Genomic DNA, 5,000 nt, shown 5'->3' with positions numbered 1-5,000 from the left:
ATATGTTGCAAATCACGAGTTGTGATTTGACTTCAACAATCAGGTGACGAAACCATGATGTGACACCATTACTAAGAATAGATTCATTGGCGGCCCTGTACAACAGAACATAACGGTCTTATCCACTCCATGGAAGCTGAGCCTTCGCAGAAAATGCCGGCACTGACCGATTCGTGAACAAAAGAAGTCCACTTCATTGACCCATTGTGTCTGAAAACCAAAGTGAATAGCCAAGAACTTGTATGTTATGACCTGATCCACTCTCCCCCGTTAATTGGGACTGGGCTGTGATCACCAACAGACCTGGGATCCAAGACTGTTTCTCCAGAGCTTTCAACGTTTTACATCAGCTTGTGCCTCTCAAACCACCGCACAACCCCACACTGACACACACACACACACACACACACACGCACACACACACACACACACACACAGACACACACGCACACACACAGGCACACACAAACACACACACACAGACATCGGCACACGCACGCACGCACGCACGCACACACACACACACACACACACACACACACACACACACACACACACACATCGGCACACACACACACACACATACAGGCAAACACACACACACAGGTACACACACACATAAACCAGTAACTCATCTGCACATACACGCACACACACACACACACACACACACACACACACACACACACACACACACACACAACCCAACACAACCCCTCTTCTCTGACTTATACACAGCAAGGTCTGAATCTTTTGTCAGTAAAATGAGCATGGCTGTATCTTCAGAGATCTTGATAATGAAATGGTTTGTGTGCTGTTGTGCACTGTTTGTGTTCAATTCTATTAAGGGGAACATTTACGCAGCCTTGAGGGGCTCCAGTGCTTATAACCTGTAGATCAGAGAATGTTGTGTTACCTTTGAATTGCTTTATCTTCCTATGAGAAATTCCTGTTCAAATTGTACAGGGGTCAATCTACATCTGTTTGAGCTTGTTTAAGAGGAAGCGAGGGAGTCAGATTCTAAATGCAGGTGTAGAGTCATAAACATTAGTCTAGCTTAAGCTGTAGGATTTTCGAGATTCTTTACAATCAACCGTGTGGTAGGTTTTAGATTTTCATCAGTGCCTCTGTCTTCATTACAGGCTAATTAGTAGGGGTCTAAGAGATGTGTTACCCCGCGACCATAATGTGTTCAAATGATTTAATCACTAATGATGTCACTGCTACTGTCCTAATATCGATATTTTCTTTTTTTGGAACAGGATGATGACTTTTTTTCTCCATATTGTAGGAATGGTAGATGTATTTACCAGGAGCATAGGGCGTCAGGATGGGGTTCATCAGGAGATGTTTTAAGAAGAAGAACCCAAATACTCTCTGGCCCTCTGGCCTTCTTAGTGTGCGACTCTTATGAACGTGGCCACATTATCGGATCAATCACTATCCAATCATGTGTTGGATCACACAGTTATGTAGAGGTTTCTACATTCAATACAGTCACTTCCTTCAGAATCAAAACCTTTCTCGTAAAATATGAGTTTATTAGCTTTTTACAATTAATTCGGAACCTGCATTTCAATCTTATCATTGATCAGGTTGATCATTTCTTCACAAAGTCATACGTTTTCAAAGTGGAGCTCTGTACAGAGGCAGGTCATGAAGGAGCAGGTAGGGGTTAGAAAGGACACAGAGTCTTCTAGTCGCACGTATCATATTTGAAATGCACGCCAGTGTTTAAACAGGTTCAGCATCTTTCTCTTATCCCACACCCCAGAGGAGCGAAGAAACACTTGGTACCTTTTCCAGACCTCTTGTCAGCAGGCCTTCAGAGTCTAGCAGGGTGTAGTTGGTTGCGGCGGCCGTCTGTGTGTTAAATAGCCAACTATTAGCATGGTGTTTTGGGGACTGGGGAGAGTATGATTAGGATGTAGCGCACGTAGCTCTGCTGTGATTCGTTGGTCCTACCGGAGCTACTTGTGGACTTGAATCTAGTCAACCCGTAGTGTTAATTAGCTTCCACGCAACGAGAAACTGCAGCTGAAGGGATGTAGCCTCGCCGGAAGGTGTTAACCACTACCTTTATCAGAAAGCTCTCCAACCTCAAAAACCCAAATAAGTACCCTAGTGTTATTGTTGCTAAGGGTTTCAGCAGTTCCAATGGCGACGGTTGACCGCTCATCTCCAGTGGCCTTGTTAAGATGCACAGCTAGCATTAGCTTTGTCTTGGCTAAGTGGTAGCTTTAGCTTTTTGTTCAGTTAGCAGTAGCATTAGCTTTGTCTTGAGGTAGTATCAGATTTATATTCAGTTAGCTGTAGCATTAGCTTTGTGTTAACTTTGTGTAGAGTTAGCTGTAGTATTAGCTTTGTGGGGAGTTCGCTTTAGCATTAGCTTTGGGTTCAGATAGCTGCAATATTGGCGTTGCGTCTCTGGGACTCAACCTCATTCAAACAAAAGTCCAAACCAGTGGCAGTTCTGCCATCATAATGGTCAATACTAAATTACAACAAATCAAATCAAACATTGGAACAGCCAGTCACCATGTTCATATGAAGGATGTATGAAGATTTCTCCAGAAACATGAAGAACAAATGTCCCAAGATATCTTAGCACGTTTTTGTTACGTTAAACCAGAACTCCAGATATCTTAGCACGTTGTATTTCCCCCCAGAACTCCAGACATTTCAGCATGCTGTTTTATTGGTTATCAAGAACTCCAGATACGTTAGCACGTTGTATAACCACATTGTTTACCACCTTGGTACACCAGAACACCGACTGGTGACAAGCAGCCGTCGAGGTGTCTGGGCAGCAGGATTGGTTGTGTCTGAACATGCGGTGAGTCTTGTCTTCAAACACTCACAACACATATCCGAACGGTCCTCTGTCAGCACATTAAAAGATCTCCTGCTATTACCGTCACCACATTAAAAGCACTGCCCTTCAAGCATCAACACATTCAAGATCCAACTAGTTTGTGTTCTGTTCTACGTCCAGCTGAGTTCAGGAATTCAGAGGAGGGATGTGTTAACATCCCTCTTCCCCACAGAGTTTCTCTTTCCAAAGAGCCAAACAACGATGGGACTGTGTGTGCACTGCTTTTAGTGTACACTTCTGATACGTTCCAAAACACGAAGCAGAGAGGGTAAAGCCAGAGTATCACTTCCACTACAGAGGAAGTCAGTGGCCTCCCTCTGTCTGAAGGCTGAAAGCTTCCACATGTGTTAGTAATCATCCTGACACCTTCCCAGACACTTTCCCCCTGAAAGAAACGTTTTCTTTAGCTTGTACACCTTCTAAAAACGCTTGCCTTTAATGCTCATTCCAAGTCTTGACGTTTTAAGGGTTCTGTGGTCCCCCAGGAGTAACATTCTCACATGGCAGGAAGCTCCTAGTTGTGGCTCTAGATAGAAGCTGCTCGCGCCCACTGCACCACGCTAAGCTAGCGTTAATAATCACTCCTTCATAAGGACACGCTGATTAATAACACTGCTGAGGAATAATTAGACTAACATGACATGAGTTAATTAGATCCTTTCTTTGTATTGTCTTTGGCTATAAATGATATCCTCATATAGAGTACGAATATTATTTAGTAATTTCATACTTTTTATCCCAAGAGACTTAAAGGGATTACAGATACATTATGTCATTTGGGAGATGGCAAGGGTTGGAAGGTACAGAGACAGGTCATTCAGTAGCAAGTAGGGGTTGGATATTACAGAGACAAATCGTTAAGGAGCCGGTAGGGGTTAGACATTACAGAGAAAGATCATTATGGAGCAGGTAGGGGTTAGACATTACAGAGAAAGATCATTATGGAGCAGGTAGGGGTTAGACATTACAGAGAAAGATCATTATGGAGCAGGTAGGGGTTAGACAGTATAGAGACAGGTCATTCAGTAGCAAGTAGGGGTTGGACGTTACAGAGACAAATCGTTAAGGAGCAGGTAGGGGTTAGACATTACAGAGAAAGATCATTATGGAGCAGGTAGGGGTTAGACATTACAGAGACAAATAACTAAGGAGCAGGTAGGGGTTAGACGTTACAGAGACAAATAATTAGGGAGCAGGTAGGGGTTAGACATTACAGAGAAAGATCATTATGGAGCAGGTAGGGGTTAGACAGTATAGAGACAATAATTTACGGAGCAGGTAGGGGTTAGACATTACAGAGACAAATAATTAAGGAGCAGGTAGGGGTTAGACATTACAGAGACAAATCATCAAGGAGCAGGTAGGGGTTAGACAGTATAGAGACAATAATTTACGGAGCAGGTAGGGGTTAGACATTACAGAGACAAATAATTAGGGAGCAGGTAGGGTTAGACATTACAGAGACAAATCATCAAGGAGCAGGTAGGGGTTAGACAGTACAGAGACAATTCATTACGGAGCAGGTAGGAGTTAGATAGTACAGAGACAATTCATTACGGAGCAGGTAGGGGTTAGATAGTACAGAGACAATTCATTACGGAGCGGGTAGGGGTTAGATAATACATAGAAAGGTCTTTAAGGAGCAGGTAGAGGTAGACAATGAATACAGTGTGTATTGATTGTCTAGACAGTGTGTGTGTGTGTGTGTTTGTGTGAGTGTGTGTGTGTGTGTTTATGGGTGTGTGTGTGTTTGTGGGTGTGTGTGTGTGTTTGTGGGTGTCTCAGATTTACCAAATGAGAAGACATACATTACATGAACATACATTCTTTATGTATGTGTGTTCATAAACACATTAGAAGTGAATGATCTGGGATGTATGGTGCACTGTACTGACTGGTAGCTACAACCACATGATATCAGCGGCTTCAGAGGGCGAATGGTAATAAGCATGATGACTTAGCACCTCGGTAGTCTTTCCATGCTAAAATGTAATTAGGCCTATTGATTAGGGAGCGGACACATATTGTCTTGACCTGCGTCAGGGTCATTGGAAATCTTTCCCAATCCCGATGGTCTGGCCGGTGCTGGCTCGGCTGTTAAACCACATGGAGGAACGAGAACCCA

The sequence above is a fragment of the Pollachius pollachius genome, assembly GCF_949987615.1.
Source record: "Pollachius pollachius genome assembly, chromosome: 18".
Taxonomy (NCBI): domain Eukaryota; kingdom Metazoa; phylum Chordata; class Actinopteri; order Gadiformes; family Gadidae; genus Pollachius; species Pollachius pollachius.
Note: the sequence above shows the minus strand (reverse complement) of the source record.